Here is a 17631-nt window from a genome sequence, read left to right on the forward strand (position 1 = left end):
TACCGTTTAAGTTCTTCGCAGCTTTACTCAAATAGCAAAACAAAACAAAGCAAAACAAAACAAAAAAATGGAAACAATCCATATGTCCATTAACAACTGAATAAAAAAAAAAAAAACACGCAAAAAAACAACTGTGGTATGTCCATAAAATGACATTTAGTAGGACTAAAATAAAATGAACTACCAATATAAGAAAAAAATATGGATGAGTCTTGAAAACATTACGATGACTGAAATAAGCCAGACGCAAAGAACACATGGTGTGTGATTCAATTTGTACAAGAAGTATAGTTTTGTAGCTAAACTAATCTATTGTGACAGAGAACAAATCCATGGTGGTCTGGAGTCAGGAAGTGGGGTGGGTGAGGGACTAACCCTAAGAATCCTGGGGAGCTTTTTGAGGGTGATGGAAAGATTCTATATCTTTCTTGTGGTGCTGGTGGTTACACACCTGTATATATTTTTTAAAATATATACTTAAAATGGTCACATTAAATTATATGTAAATTATATCTCAATTAAATTGATTTTTTTAATTGGCTGTTGCTTTTTCTAGCAAAAGCATAATCAACAGCACAAGGCCTTTGATATAGGAAAATACCAGGTAAGGGGATAAGGTTAAACTACACCCAGTTTTCAAACGTGCAGAGGGCTTAAAGGTAGCAAGCTTCCTCATATCTCTGAAATTGTTTACTAAAGGATATTTGCCAAGGCCTGACGTGGAAGAATTCTTGACCTGGGACTCTGATTTGTTTCACTGTGGCCATAAAAGAAAGAGGCATAAGAAACATACAAGCTCAGACCATAGTGAAAAACACGATTCTGAGCATGCCAGGATTCTGAGGATTTTAACAGGAACTTAAGCCAATGGTGACAAAGGACTGAATAAGGAAGTGACAGAAAAACACAAATTAATTGAAAAGGCAGCTGGTCTTAAAAGAAAATCATATTACTCTTCATTTGAAATAAAGAAAGAAAATTTCCAATATTTCTGAATGAAGACTTGAGACTGGGTTAAGGAATCTAGTCCTTCAAATAGTCAGACAATATATGACCCAAATATCACACACACAAAATCTAAAATTGAAAAATATTCCACATGGGAGCTTTTATTTGTGATATTTGATCTGGAACTTGGCATCTCATCAAGTTGCAAATAATGGAGGAAACAAAGATTAGCTAAAGGAAATGTAGGCAGTTTGTGTGTGATCTCTGAAATTCACCCAGAATGCTTTATTTTATTGATAATTCACATAACACTCCCTCTCCCCCCTAGTGCAGTACCTGGCACAGCATGGGAGCTAAGCATGTCTTTGCTAGAAGAGAGAGAAAGAAAGAGAAAAGGAAAAACCGTATTTTAAGTGTTAGCTGAATCTATATACCTGAAGACCAAGGAAAAGCATTTGATTAGGGGTGTCGAACTCAATCAGAGAAGGGGCCAAAATCTAAAATCCAGCCTAAATCGCGGGCCGAATGGTTTACTGAACAGTCATAAACTGTCATTGTGATGGAAACGCAGCGGAGTGCAGTGATGACAGCGCGGTGCGGGCCACATTGCAAGGCCTGGCGGGATGGATTTGGCCCGCGGGCCTTGTGTTTGACACATGTGCATTTGATTAAAGTTCAGTAAGTAAAAGACATTAAAATATTTTCATCTACTTCACACCCTCCACCCTGATCCGGAATAACCTATTAATTAGTAAGTAAAAAATGCATATTTAATTGGAGACATCTGTCATTATAAAAGCTATAAATTGGTAGGGATGCTGAGAATGGATATCTATATCTGCATTCCTCCCTCAGCAAACTCTGGGTGAGGAGAAGAAAACATGCTTACACTGTTAAGGGGACGTCCTGCCCTCTCCTAAGAATGTGGCCTCAGGAACAGGACACGGGCCGTGACTATTGAGTAGCCACGGCAGTTCAACTGAAGGATGATCAATGTCTTCAACTCAAATGCGCAGTTTGATTGACAGAAGATAATGCTCATTCAATGGGAGGTGTGAATTGGATTCATGATGTTAGAACATGAGGGAAAAAAAAGTACCTCTTCCTAAATGAGAAAGAATAATCTCTTTGGCGAGTCCATCCTTTTAACTCAAGCCCCTTCGACAGTCCATGCTACAGAAGTTTGCATTTTCAAGTGATATTTTCCAGTGTAGATTCTTAGGAGTGTTCTTTGTTTTTATTACGTAGTATGTTTTCTCAGAAAGAAGCTAGAAAGTGCCTTCTTTCCAGCAGGAGAGAGTAACTAAGTATTAGAAAGTGTTTTTTTTGTTTTGTTTTTTTTTTGTTTGTTTGTTTGTTTTTTGCCAGAAGCACACAGCCGTGGAGAAGTAATCTCACCCTTCACCTATGGTAAATAAGCTATTAAAAATCAAGAAAAAGGGTAACAGTTGGAGTGTGTGAAATGCACACACAATGTTGTGGAAACCTCATTTGTGATACTATGAGTTTCGCCCCTTGTTTAGCCACACAACTGAAGTCTACTCTATTTCTACTTTTGTTGGGGATTTTTCTCTATCACAGGCTTAAGTGCTTTATGCATGAGACTGAAAAGCTGCCAGGGCTCGTCCAACTGCCTGCCAAATAGATCGCGCTCACTGGAGCACTGCCAGATGTGTGTCAGTAGAAAGTTTAATTTCTGGACAGTCTGAGCCCTCGGTTCCTTTCTTAGCTTTGTTGAAACCACATTCCTATTTTCCAGAAATGCTCGTGTCTTTGCCTAGTCTCGCCTCCTATAATCTTGTTCCCAGTCTCTGGAGATCAGAGGGCTCAAGAGTGCTACCTATCTCCCCATCAAACCCAAAGCAATGAAATGAGTTCGATGAAAAGGTTTATGCCAAGTGAGAAATCACCATGTTACATTTGATTACATTTGTCTGACCTTGAACAATTTTAGGAGCCAGAGTAGTCGTTTTAGTTAAGTAATTTCGTTTAAATTGCTTAATTGAGAAATAAAATTTCATGGAATTCCCTAGATTAATTTGCACTTATACTTAAGAGCATCAACATTTGTAATCAATTTAAAGAGGAAATAGACCTAGAGTATTTTATAGTTTGCAGTGAAACCTAATTGGATTCATTTGGGCTGAAATAGGAAATATAGAGAGATCTGATATTTTTAATTTCCCACATCTTAAGGACAATAATGGACATTTAATCTTTGTGAGGCACTGTGTTTCAGACTTGAAATTGTGGATTTCAGAGATAAACTAGCTGATTTCCCCTTTTCTTACCTTTCAGGGAAGGCATTAGACAGGGCTAGATTGCAGCAGGAACTCACAGGCGAGGTTGGCCTACGAGAGTAGGTGATGGATGACAAAGGCGGTGCCTAGGACCAAAAGAGGCCTGCTCTTGTCAATCTCTGTATGTACTGTCTAGGCAAGCCCTTCACTCTTGAAAGATATTTTAAATAAGAGTGTCAGGATTAGAACATTTAAGGAGATTCTGTCTGAAGTATAGAAAATGGATTTGATGGGGAGCAGACAGGGAGAAAAGGGGAACATTTTTGAGCTCATGTGTCTATCCTAGTCAGAGAGCCTGAAATTCTTAATTAAGACAGAAGAATAGAAATGGAGGAGAAATGATATTCTAGAGATAATATGAAAAGGTTTTGGTGATCTAGTGGGAGAAAATGGGGAAGGGAGGAACAGAGAGAGATGAGGAAGTGGAAGAAAGCAAAGATGATTGACAGATTTCTGCCTAGGGTGACAGCTAGTCCCCACACATCCAAACATCCCACTTTGTCTGGAGCTGTACTGGTTAATCCTGCAGTATTATCCTTTTATTCTTAGTGAGTTCCAGCTTGGCAGGTAAATATATATAAGGAGGAGAGTGGTTGAAGGGAGATTTTTGAATTATTATATTTGAGATGCCTGTGGTTCAATTGTATTTATTCACTCACCTCCTTTAAAACTCCCTTGATCATCCTATATAATAAAGAGGTAATATGGAAATGAACCCTTACACCCTCACAAGATGGCTGCCTATGACCAGGCCTGCAGGAGGGTTAGTGAGGGATGACCAAATGACTGAACAGCAGGCTGCACAGGGCAACTGAAGAGGGTACAAGCTGAGCTGAGGGGACTGTCCCCCCCACCCCATGCACAAATTTCATGCACTGGACCTCTAGTCTTATCTAATCATTTGAGCTTCCCCTTAACACATTCCCCTTACCTTGCTCTGCATTTTGTTTAATAGTAGCACTTAACACCTTCTATCTTACTGTATAATTATTTATTATGTTTCTTGACTATTGTCTGTAATACGCAATGATGAAAGCTCTGTAATACGCAATGATGAAAGCTCCTTCTTGGTCTCTTGTGTTCACTGATATATTCCAAATGTCCAGAATAGTGCCTGATGTTTAGTAGGTGATCCATGAATATTTTTTAATGAATGAGAGAGTGAGTTGAATAAGCTTAATAAATATGTATTGAGTGCCCAATGTTTTCTGAGCTCATGCATCTGTTCTAGTCAGAGACGTTCATAGATTTCAGGATGTTCAAAGAAAGTGAATACACATGATCCTGAGGCTCAAGAGAGGGACTGGACTAGAGTTATAAAATGTGTATTAGTTTTATGCAGATTATGTTTGAGCTATGACATGATTAATATCACTTTAAGTTTGATAAGAGGAGGACTTGGCACTGAGCCTAGAGATTAACTGCAAGCCAAGGAGAACAGACTCAGAAGAAACCAACTCTTTGTTTCTTGGGCTTTTCTTTTCTTTTTTTAAATTTTCATTGATTTTAGAGAGGAAGTAAGAGGAAGATAGAACCAACATGATGAGACAGAATAATTTATCGGCTGCCTCCTTCATGCCTCTTACTGGGAATTGAGCCCTAGGTATGTGCCCTTGACCGGAATAAAACTCTGGACCATCGGTCCACAGGCCAACATTCTATCCACAGAGCCAAACTGGTTAGGCAGTTTCTTCGACTTTTAACCTCCAGAATTGACATAAAATAAATTTATGTTGTTTGAAGCAGCCAGTCTATGTAATTTGTTATGGAAACTTTACCAGCCTAATACAATGGTCATTATTAACATTGGACTAAAGACATTTTCAGAAGTAATAAAAGCTGGTAACATAGTGCAGAGGGATAGGAACTGAAATTAGAGGTGAGTATAATCCCTTTTATATAAAAGTGTAACTATGTTGGAAGAAAGAAACAGTCAGGGAACAAGAGATGCTGTGTTGAAACCCCAGGAGAGCATTATCGAAATATGGTTGCCATAAATTTCCAAGAGACAAGCTGATCATCTGTACACTATAATAAGCATAATTATGAATATTGATTACAGCATATTTCTTTGTTTTGTAAAAGGAAAGCTTGGGAGAGTTTTTAATTTGAACCAGACAGGAGAATCTCACAAGGACATTCGCGATGAAGCTGGGACTCTTTTAGTGGAATTTTGGGTCACTAAATCAGCCAGATCTCTCATGAATAATTATATCATGTTGATGCTTTGTCCCAAGCTGTATTGTTAGGGTCATTGGAAGTCATCTCTCAAAAATGTTAATGCACTTGTTTGTATTTTTTCTCAGAGTTTATTACTGAAAATTGAAAGTCAGAACTGAGTTTTTCTTACTGGAGAACACAGTTTACTCCTTTTCATAGACCTTCCCTGTATAAGCAGGTTATACTTTTTAAAGTGAGTTTGCATTAATTGTTTTCTAATTCTTCTCTCTCTCTGGGAATTTGCTCCTGCAGTTAGTTATTCCACATCTTTCCTGCATCACCAGTTTCCCATCATAATACAAATGCATGGTTAGTCTCCAGCACTAGACAATATTAATAAAACACCTTTTAACATTACCCAAGGGTTCAGTTCTTTGTCCACTCAGATACACAAATCATCTCCAAGGTGACAGCTCCTCAACCTGGGCTTCAGTCTGGTAAACTGAGACAATAAAAAATTAACATAACAAACAGTAAGCCATTAGCTTCTCATCACTATCTCTATCCAATTCTTACCATTAATATCCAACCTAGCAATAAGCAGCTCGATTCACCCAGGTGCTCATTCCAGAACTTCTTTTCTGTTTCCCAATCCATCACCGAAGCTGTGTTTGATCAATAGCAACATAAAAATTGGTGGACAAAGAAAAGACAAAACCAACACACACAAAATCCACACAGTTCAGAAAGACCAGCCAGGAAGCCAGGGCTCTAGACTGCTTCCCAGTTCCTGAAGATTCTCTTGCTCTGCGTTTCCCACTGGTCCCTGCACAGCACTCCTCCCTCCATGAGAAGTGTGGATTCAAAGAAAGATTTAAGCTTTGCTGATACCTTCCTGTCTTTGTGTCCAATCCTCCACCCTCTCCAGACATCCCCAGTTGGTCCCCACAGCTGACATGAACTCATCACTCATCTGCATTGAGCCTTCCCTGCCATTTAAAACTTCCCCACGGGGTGAAACATATCCTACATTAATAAGAAAAGCAGCCAGGCCTCTTGGGTCCCCTGGGACCGCCCACTGGAGGCTAAGCTGGGTCAGGCAGAGCTGCCTCCGACCCACTTCTCAGCTGCACCACCTAGTCCCGGGCTTGTCCTCCCTCCTACCCCCCTTCCCCCGGCCCCCAAGATCTTCACAGCACCAGCAGCACGCGCCTCTGTGGAACTCGTTCTGGCTGAGACCACCAAGCACGCTAGGTACGTCCCCACACTTGGATGTGTGGTCAAGATCTTCCCTGAACATTGCATAGGGCCCAGCTGAGCCAGGAGCGTTCCCCAAGCACAAGCCCCATGGAGCACCCTGGACTGGGCGGCTCCCTGCCTGCCCAGCTAGGAGACATTGCAGTTACTCTGCAAGCAGATCTGGGGTGGGCGTGGGGCAACTAGGACCTCTTGAGGCTGTTGTCCTTGCCACTGTTGCACTGGACCCCACAGGCTGCGAGTAGGGGTGCCCATGCATCGTGAACACCATTGGCCATCGAGGAAGACTTGAGGCGGCTCTTAAAGGTGTAGTTGATGGGGAACACAAGGTGCAGAAGACGGTGGCTCAGCAGCAGAGGTTCTGGAGACTGGAAACTCATTTGGGCCTCTAGGTCTTCTCCATACTCAGTGGCAAGAGACTACAAAAGGCTTGAGCTGGGCTCTTGTCTGAAGGTTTGGGGGCAAGATCCACTTCTAAGCTCACTCAGGTCCTTGTTAGAATTTAGATTGTGGCTTACATCTCATGTCTGCCCTTTGTCACAATTTACATATCTTCTGTAAGCTTAGGTTTCCTCTTCTGTAAACTGGTAATGAAAACACATGCCTCATCTAGAGTTATTGGGAGGATCAATAAAAACACATAAATATTTAATACACTGTTTTGTTCTTAATAAACGCTCAATAAATGGCAGCTCTGATTGTTCATATTATTATCTTATTGAAGAAGAAAGATGGGCAGGGAGTGGAAGTGAATCCCAGCAGAGAAGTCATAAGCCTTAAAATAGAAATAGTGAGTTGTCTTTAACGTACTTTCTCTGTGAGATCTGTAGTCTCAGACCTCCCTAAAATGATGACATCATGTTTTCCTCCACAAATACTATATTTTTATTTCTCTTTCTTTTCCTCCTTTTATGATTCATGACTAATTATGAGCACAGCTTTGTTCACTTATGTTAATTCATTCATTCTTTTATTTATCAATCACTCATTCATTTGAAAAATACTTACCTGTGAACCTGCTTTGTGCCAGATACTTGATCTAGTTGCTGAGGATATAATAGTTAATACAGGCACTTCACTACCTTTATGGAGAGCACAGTCTAGAGACAAAATAAAGGCTGTTATGAATGGTAATTGCATGTGCCTCCTCTTGTCACAAGTAGCAGTGACCAGATGAGCTATTTCACACAAAGGTCTTAATGAATCTTTCTAGGATTATTTATCACTAATGAAAAACTCCTAAAGAGGTGAAAGCTTAATCCAAATAAATGAATCTCTAATGACAGAAGTTTGGTTAACCTGGCACCAAGAATAAAACAGATATTTAAATCAAAGGCTCTGCATAGAACCCCCTAAATTCCACCACCTAGTTAACTCTTGTTCTACTGGGAAGTAAGGTTTTGACATGCTTTGCAAATGGTGACTATTAATCAGGAAGTGATTCTCAGCCCCTTGCTCCAACGTGACATACTTTCTTTTTATATACTAGAGGCCCGTTACACAAAAATTCATGCACCAGCCTGTGCCCTCTGGCAACCCGGGAATCCTTAGGGGATGTCCACCTGCCAGCTTGGGCCCACTCCCCCAGGAGCCCAGGGGAGTGGGCAAAAGCTGTCAGTTAGACATCCTTAACGCTTTAGAGGAGGCAGGAGAGGCACTTGCCACTGCTGCTCTGCTTGCAGCCATCAGCCCAACTTGTGGCTGAGTGGAGCTCCCACTGTGGGAACACACTGACCACCATGGGGCAGCTCCTGCATTAAACATCTGCCCCCTGGTGATCAGTGTACATTGTTGTGACTGGTTGTTCCTGGTTGTTTCACCATTGGGATCAATTTGCATATTACCCCTTTATTATATAGGATAAGCTAAAGACAACTGAAATCTGTTTTATATTTTAAATTAATTTTTAAATATACTTTTTGTTGATTTAAGAGAGGGAGGGAGAGGGAGAAAGAGTGATAGAAACATCAATGATGAGAGAGAATCATTGATGGGCTGCCTCCTGCCTGCCCCCTACAGGGGACCAAACCTGCAACCCAGGCATGTGCCCTGACCAGGAATCGAACCATGATCTTCTGGTTCGTAGGTTGACACTCAACCACTGAGCCACACCAGCCACGCTGTTTTATATTTCAAAGATGAAATAGCCTTCTTGACTAAATGAGCAAAGAAGGTTCCATAATTGGAAGACCAAGAGGCTTTTTCACTCTAAGCTGAAACGTTTAAACATGGAAATTTAATTAAATTACAAAATGGAATGTGATCATTCAAGTTGAATGGAATTAAGTGTAACAATGATCCTCAAAACTTGCTGCACATTAGAATGACCCGGGACCTTTTTAATTTCCAATGTCCTTGCTAACATCCTAGACCAATTAAATAAGCATGCTTGGAACTTGGACCTTAGATTTTTGTTTTTGTTTTTCATTTTAATCTCCAAGGAGATTCTATACAGCCAAGGTTAAGACCACTGGAGCAGAGGAGGGGAACTGCAGGGATTGAAGATTTTTATTGATGGAAAGGATTAAGAATGGCAGTCCAGCAAGAGACTAGTGTGAGAATAAATGGTCAGACTTGAGAATGGAGCTGAGGGTACCCTTCAGCCTCCAACCAATAAGCAGCCAGGACCATTAGCCTTACAACCTTAAGGAAATGAATTATTTCAACAATCTGAGTGAGTGTGAAAATGAATGATTTCCCAGTCAAGCCTTCAGATGAGAACTCAGTCTGGCTATCAGTTTGATTGCAGCCTTATGAGAACTTAAACAAAAAGAGCCAGATAAAAAGTGCCCCAAATTCTGAGCCAGGAAAACCGTGAGATAAATATGTGTGTTGTTTTAAGCTACAAGATTGGTGGTCATTTGTTGCTCCTTAACAGAGAACTGATATTTCTACCCAGATGTACAAATCAAAATGCTGCTAGAGATAAGTCAAGCTGGTTCCAGGTGTACGTTGTGACCCTCCATCTTACCTGTAGCATTTGTTCTGTGGTGGAGGGTCTGGCTTTCAATAATTCATTTACGGAAGGTTCAGTGTGTAGAGTAATCACTTTGACTCATAAAAGTACCCCTTCCAGCTTAAAAACAAGTGGGATTTAGGCAATTTGAGGACACCTTTAAATATTTAACATAGTTCACTTCATTAAAGAAAACAGATTCGTGCAATTCTCCATTTGTTCACTAGCATGAGTTTTACTATGTGGATATTGGCTATAGTAGGTACTTTAATCAATATGAGAAGAGATGTCCAGTTCTTGTCTTCTGAAAACAAATTTAGGATACTAGAGGCCCAATGCACAACATTCATGCAAGGGGCTTGGCCCTCACAAGCCCTGGCTTTGTCTGGAAGGTTGTCTGGATGGTTGTTCTGTTGTTTGGTCTAATTAGTATGTTAGCTCTTTATTATATAGGATATTAATCAAGTTAAAACCTAAAAACAAGTTAAAAATGTTAGAAAATAGTATCTATCTATCTATCCATCTAATTATCCATCCTCATTAATCTCTTCTAAATTCTGTTATCCATCTTTTAAATAAAGAAAAAGGAGATCCTTGTATAAGCACACATTTTAAAAAAGATACTGAGTCCAGCTGATACTGGAAGTAAGTGGCAGTCTTGGGTGATAAATGAAATTGCTTAATACAAATCAAATATGGGCTATAAAAAAGAGAACTCTTGAAAACTCTTCAAATTCAAAATGGTATGATCCCTTCATCCAGTATTCTCTGTGCAGAGCACTTGGGGAACATTAATTTTTTCAATTGCTGCTTTGTAGGACAGTTCAGAGTTGAACATAATTTATAATCAATGAAAACTAGAGATACTGTGATTTAGAATTATGCCTGTGATTGTGATGATAGAGCTAACAATAAGAGTTTATGTTTGTATATAGTTTTATAAGGGTGTTCATCTTGATGATCTTATGCAATATAAGACTGAGATAATTCATTCTCCACTTGACATTTGGAGAGAGGGAGAGAAAAAGGGAGTGAGAGAACAAAGCCAAGATGAGAGTGGAGATTTTCCATTTTCTTCCCTGAGGACTTATTATTATCCTGCCTCATTTAACTAACACATGTAAATATAGAGACACCACTTTTGCTTTCCCAGGAATACCAAGGAAAAGAGGGGGTTCATCAGACTTTGTTGGGGAAAAATCCTGATTTTTTATAACATTCCTTTCTTCCATGAGTGCAAATTTTGAGTCTTTGAGCACTGGAATCCATTCTTTGAGGAAAAAACCAATCTTATCCAATAAGAGTAGAATTGAGTCTTGATTGGTTTGGCTCAGTAGATAGAGCATCAACCTGTGAACTCAAGGATCCCAGGTTTGATTACAGTCAAGGGCATGTACATTAGTTGTGGGCACATCCCCAGTAGGGGGTGTGCAGGAGGCAGCTGACCAATGTTTCTCCCTTATCTATGTTTCTCTCACTCTCTATCCCACTCCCTTCCTCTCTGTAAAAAAATCAATAAAAAATATATTTTTTTTAAAAGAGTAGAATTGACTGATAGTAGCAGCTATCTATCATTCCTTCTGGTCTTACCCTATTCCAGCCACTCTGAGCATATTATCATTAATGCTTCCAAGAAACGTTATGCATGTGATGAAACTGAGGCTCAGAGAATTAAAGGTATTTGCTCATAGCTGGACAAATACTATATGTGACATGAAGGTTTTAAATCCAGATCTCCTTCATGCAAAAGCCCATGTATTTTCCATTACAACAGGCCTCTACTTGAGAATTCAGTTCTCTCTATTCTCAGCTATTGCAACTTTTTATCAATGAGGCTGAGCCTAAAGATAAAATCATAATTGGTCTTTATCTTATGAGGTTTTATCCAGACTATTTATCTTCCGCAAATAGAATTCAGGCTTATGAAAACATTCAAGAACAACTGCTCTCTCATGGATGAGGTGTTTTTTTTGTTTGTTTGTTTTGTTTTGTTTTGTGTGTGTGTGTGTGTGTGTGTGTGTGTGTTTGTGTTTGTGTGTGTATCTGTGTGTGCATGTACACGCATGTGTGTACATGTGTCCATGCACAGGCAAACACATATCCATTCTATTATAGATGCTATAAGAGGTGAATGCTCTTTCCAATGTTTTGCATAGTTGTGTATATATATATAAACACATTTTTATCTGAAGTGTAAATTTCATTATTTCTAGATGCAGGCTTTCCTCAGCATGTATTAAAGATGCCTGTTGGAAAATCCACAGTGACTGGACCACAGTAAGGCATGTCAATATGGCTGGACTATGCTTCCTAAGGGCATCCAATCTGGCATCATGGAGCCTGAGCCTGCTTGCTGTTTTCCCTCAGGAAAGGTAATGGAAGTTCACAGGCACAGAAGGACCCTATTATAGATACCAGACTTTGGGCAGAGCCAGGGGTACAATGTGGTACAGTGAGAATTTACATGACAAATGGAAGGCTTTTCTTGAAGTTTTAAGAACAGAAGGCGCAGACCAGCACAGTCGTCTCTCAGACATGCTTTAATGAGCCAGGGCCCTTGGGTGGTTGGCTGCTCAGTAACAGGATGTGTGTGCAGGAAGAAGAGAAGCAAAGGATGCTCAGGCTCTGCTTGGCCAGGTGTCTCCACAGGGAAGAAAATGCAAGTCATGACACTCAAGCTAGTTGGAAAGCAATTTGTGGGCAGAGATCTAGGTTGTTTATAAAAATGACATGAGCAGCAGCCTCGAGCTCAGGAGGCTTCATGGGGATAGATAAAGAGGAGGATTACAAAGGCTAAAGAGAGATTACAAAGCATTTAGTTCAGATCAAGTCGGCCTGAAGCTTAACTGCTAAAACGTGCCCCATTTCTCTGTTCTGTGATGAGTTTTGCTGTTAAACTTAGTGCTCAAACCTGAAAATGAAGATGAGGCTTTCTTTAGAATAACTGCAGATGAGATTGTTGCTCTTTTTCCCTTCTGTTAATATGACTTCAGGAAACAAGAGGATTAGAAGAAATTCTAATCAACTGCCTGACTTAGTTGTTCTATTAACAAGGGCAAATATGTGTTGTTGTTGTTGTTGTTTTTTTGTTTGTTTTTTTTGTTTGTTTTTTTCCAATGCTTGAACATAGGAAGGAAAGCATGCAGCAGAAGAAGCATGCAACAAGGCTAATACCTACAGAGGTTTTCATAAAGTTCGTGGTTTCTGTTCAGAAATTGTCAAAAGTATAGACTGACCATGTTGAGAGACTTAAAAATATAGGTTTAAGAACATTCAATCTATTTTTCCCTCTGAGACTGAATTGGATTGCCTGCATGGCTGATCCAGTGACTGCAAAAGCCTACACATTCAGCAGGTGACTTTAAAAAAATGAATTGACAAAAAAACTCAGTAAATTTTTCAACTATTTCTAGAATTGGCATTTGTTCAGCTAGATATCATTCCTGATCTCCTCTATGTCAGAGAGATTTTTTGCTTCAATGAAACTTTCTCTCTCTTTGGGAATTAAAACATAAAGAAAAACGATAGAATTCTAAAGGAGCCATGTACAAAATTAGACGCATGTGACTTATTAATTTAGTCATTAATACAACTTTGAACCCACTGGTATGGCTCAGCAGTTGAGTGTAGACCCAGGAACTAAGAGGTCACTGGTTTAATTCCCAGTCAGGGCATATGCCTCCATTGCAGACATGACCTCCACTGGGGGATGTGCAGGAGGTAGCCAATCAATGACTTCCTCTATCACATTATTTTTATCTCTCTATCCATTTCCCTTCCTCTCTCTCCAAAAATTCAATAAAAATATTTTTTTAAAAATATAACATTGATTCATGGAATACCTAGTAGATGTTTGGCTCTGTTCTAAGCACTGGAAATCTAGTGACAAATAGGCCAAATTCCCTGCATTTAAGTTATAGTAAGGGAGACAGAAACTACATAGTAACCTAGTATATATAATAATATGTTTTCAGATTGTGGTATTACCGAGAAATCAAAGGAGATAGAGAATAGGTAATGGAAAGGCTATTTGAGAATGGATGTCAGGGTAGGCTTTTCTGAGGAGATGATATCTGAGCAAAAATCTGAAGATATATGTAGGAACAGGGTGTGTGCAGATAAAACAAAACAGTGTTCAAACAGAGAGGGGATAGCATAGGAAGGGAATAGCAGGTGCAAAGTTCTTAAAACAGAAACTAGCCTGGAGTGTTATAGAAGCATCTAGGAGGCCTGTGTGGCTGAAGTGGAGAAGGTGAAGAGGAGCATAGCAGGAGTAAGGCTGAAGAGTTAGCAGGAGCCAAGTTATGTAGGCCAAGGGAGTCCATGGTAAGAAGGTAGGCTTTATTCTAATGTGATGAGAGGCAGTGAAAGAGAATTGCAGGGAAGTGACATAATCTGATGTGTGGTTTTAAAGAGCTCTGAAGAGCCCTATTTGGTTTGGCTCATTGGACAGAGCGTCAATTTCTGAAGTCCATGAAGAAAATGATATCTCAGAGGAGTGTGATATTTGAAGAAGTGAACAGAAGTAATGGCACTTGATTATACATTGAGAGCAAACCCAATAGAACTTTCTGATGGATTAGATGTGGGGAGTTGGTATGGGAAAAGGATTGGAAAGAATGGAGCCATCCAGAATTTTGCTGTGCACAACCTTCATTTCTGCACAGGCCCCAACTGAGCTTTAGCAAGTGGATGATTGTTGGTGGCTTTAATGAGAAAGATAGTGAAGGAGCAGACTTTTGGGGTGTGTGTGTGTGTGTGTGTGTGTGTGTGTGTGTGGTGTCAGTAGATGGGGGTCACAGTAGGAATACAGAGTTTTGATATGAACATGTTATGTTTTATATACCTCTCAACTACTACTATTACTACTAACTACTCAGTTAGGGACAAGTCTGGTCAGAGAGAGGTCAGGATGGGAAATAAAAATTGGGGACTATCATGTAAATGCTATAGGAGATTATGGTGATGGAAGATCACTGGGGGACTGACAACAGGGTCCAGGGCCAAGAGTGAGCAGGACAATATTCAGAAAAGTACAAAGGAAAAGAAACTGACAAATAAAATTGAAGCAAAGCCATTTATAAAATAAATAAATTTCATAGAGAATAAAGTGAAGAGAGTATTTTAGATCTTGCTGAATGGTTGAATAATATATGGACATTGAATTAGCTGATGAATCTAGTGAGATCAAGGTGTTAGTAATGTTGATAAAATTTGATTATTGAAGAAACAAGCCAGATTATAGAGTTTAAAAAAAAAAAAAAAGGAAAGTAAGAAAGTTGAAATAGCTCTAACTGGTTTGGCTCAATGGATAGAGTGTCAGCCTGTGGACTCAAGGGTCCCAGGTTCGATTCTGGTCAAGGGCATGTACCTTGGTTGCAGGCACATACCCAGTAGGGAGTTTTCAGGAGGCAGCTGATCAATGTTTCTCTCTCATTCGGTGTTTCCAACTCTCTGTCCCTCTACCTTCCTCTCTGTAAAAAAATCAATAAAATATATATTTTAATTTTTTAATTTATTTTTAAATAATATATGTATATTTTTAAAAAGGAAGTTGAAATATCCTATATAATAAAGAGGTAATATGCAAATTGACTGCCATGTCCTCATACAAGATGACCTCCTCCATCTGGTCACAAAATGACCAGCACAAGATGGGGAGGGAAGTTGTGGGCAATCAGGCCAATAGGGGAGGGCAATTGGGGGCAATAGGGCCAGCAGGGGAGCAGTTAGACATCAATCAGGCTGGCAAGGGAGTGGTTAGGGAATTATCGGCTGACATGCAGAAGCAGTTAGGGGCAATCAGGCAGGCAGGCAGGCGAGCGGTTGGGAGGCAGCAGTCCTGGATTATGAGAGGGATCCCAGATTGGAGAGGGTGCAGGCTGGGCTGAGGGACACCCTCCCCTCCCCACTCAGTGTACTAATTTTGTTCACCAGGCCTCTAGTTGTAGATAAAACAGTAAATTGGTTTTTTTGTGTGTTTTGTTTTTTTTTTCTAAAGAGAGAAGAATAAATTGACAATTGCTACAAGGAGATGCAGAACCAAGAGATTTTTTTTTACAACATATTTATATTTCTTTTGTTCTCTGTCACTAACTATTAGAAAAGTATTACATAAATCTAGTCCAAATGAACTTTTGATATTTTCATCTCATTTTAGAGTTCATGTTTCTTGTTAAAATGTCAATTGTTTATTTCTTTCTATAACTCCTCAGAATTTCTTGAAGCCTTGTTCTACTAAAAATGTGCTCATCAATAACATTTTATCAATGAAATGCCAGGTTATGATTCTGTAATTGCTAATTTCTGACATGCCCTTCCCCAATTTATCCGTCTCTTTGTTTTCTGATTTAGAAAGAAGACAAGCTAATTTAATGCCACAAATACAATATTTTTCTGTGTATAAGATGCTATTTTTTTTCCTAAAATTATTAGACTGAAAATGAAGGGGCATCTTATACACGGAAGTCAGCAGAGGAGGGAGTTTCGTGGTTGCATAGCTACTCATACCTTGTTAAACAGGCTTCCTCCAATCACAAGCCTTATTGTTTACTGACATCAGCTTATGCCATAATTGGAGATGGAGGTGGAGAGTGTGCAGATGCAACAGGGATTGGAGCGTTCTGAGCTCATAAAGATGTCAAAAAATAAAAAAGATAAATACCATTAAGTATTGTTTTACTCTGAAAAATTCAAACTGAATGTAATCAGCTATGCAAAAGGACATGGATATAGAGCTGCAGAGAGACTATTTGGGCCTCCTCCCACTGAATGTATGGTCCTTAAGATGCCAAAAAAAGAAGGCCTTAAGAGGAAAACCAGCAAAATGTTTAAAATATTGGTTTCTTAATTTTGGGTTGTAAAAGTTGGGGGGTATCTTATACATGGGGCTGTCTTACACAAGGAAAAATATGGTAGTTATTGAGCTTCCATTCTCAGCACAGCAATAGGCACTAATGATAGAGTATAAACCTCATTCTCAACCTTTAAGGAATTCCTAATTTAGTGCGGGTAGAAGATAATAAGTCAAGAAGGGTAAAATAATTCCAAATGGCCACAATACAGTCTAAAGTAGCTACCAAAATGAGGTATTATGAGAGTCCAAAGTGCTAAAAGGATTCAAAGGAGTGATGTTAGGGATTAGAGGTATGATTCTGTGAAGACCACACAATGTGGTATAGATTTTAATGAAGAAGAAGGGGAAAGAATAAGGAGGAGGAGAAGGAGGAGGAAGAGGAGAAGGAGAAGGAGAAGGAGGAGGAGGAGGAGAAGGAGGAGGAGGAGAAGGAGGAGGAAGAGGAGAAGGAGAAGGAGAAGAAGGAGGAGGAGAAGGAGAAGGAAAAAGAGAAGGAGGAGAAGGAGGAGGAGGAGAAGAAGGAGAAGGAGAAGGAGAAGGAGAAGGAGAAGGAAGAAGAGGAGAAGAAGGAGGAGAAGGAGGAGGAGAAGGACAAAGAGAAGGAGAAGAAGGAGGAGAAGGAGAAGGAAAAGAAGGAGGAGAAGGAGGAGGAGGAGAAGGAGGAAGAGAAGGAGAAGGAGAAGGAGAAAGGCACATTCATTTGAGCATCTATAATACAATTATATTAGTTACTGCTGACATGCCTATGAGCACATAGCCAGGAAGGATCTTTATTCATATGCATGTCTGGTCTCCTGCATTCATAATTTGAATAATTAATTAAGTAATAATAATAATTAGAACTTTTAAAAAAATATTTTATTGATTTTTATAAAGAGGAATGGAGAAGTATAGAGATCTAGAAACGTTGATGAGAGAGAAACATCTACCAGCTGTCTCTTACACACCCCCTACCGGGGATGTGCCCACAACCAAGGTACATGCCCTTGACCGGAATTGAACCCGGGACCTTTCAGTCTGCAGACAGACTCTCTACCACTGAGCCAAACTGGTTTCGGCAATAATTAGAACTTTTAACAAAAGATGCAGTTTTTATAGTTTGTTTTGTTTCTTTAGGGCAGTTTTGGAAATCCTCTCTTGAATTTACAGCATAA

The sequence above is a fragment of the Pipistrellus kuhlii genome, unplaced genomic scaffold (assembly GCF_014108245.1).
Source record: "Pipistrellus kuhlii isolate mPipKuh1 unplaced genomic scaffold, mPipKuh1.p scaffold_m20_p_7, whole genome shotgun sequence".
In the NCBI taxonomy this organism is placed as follows: Eukaryota; Metazoa; Chordata; class Mammalia; order Chiroptera; family Vespertilionidae; genus Pipistrellus; species Pipistrellus kuhlii.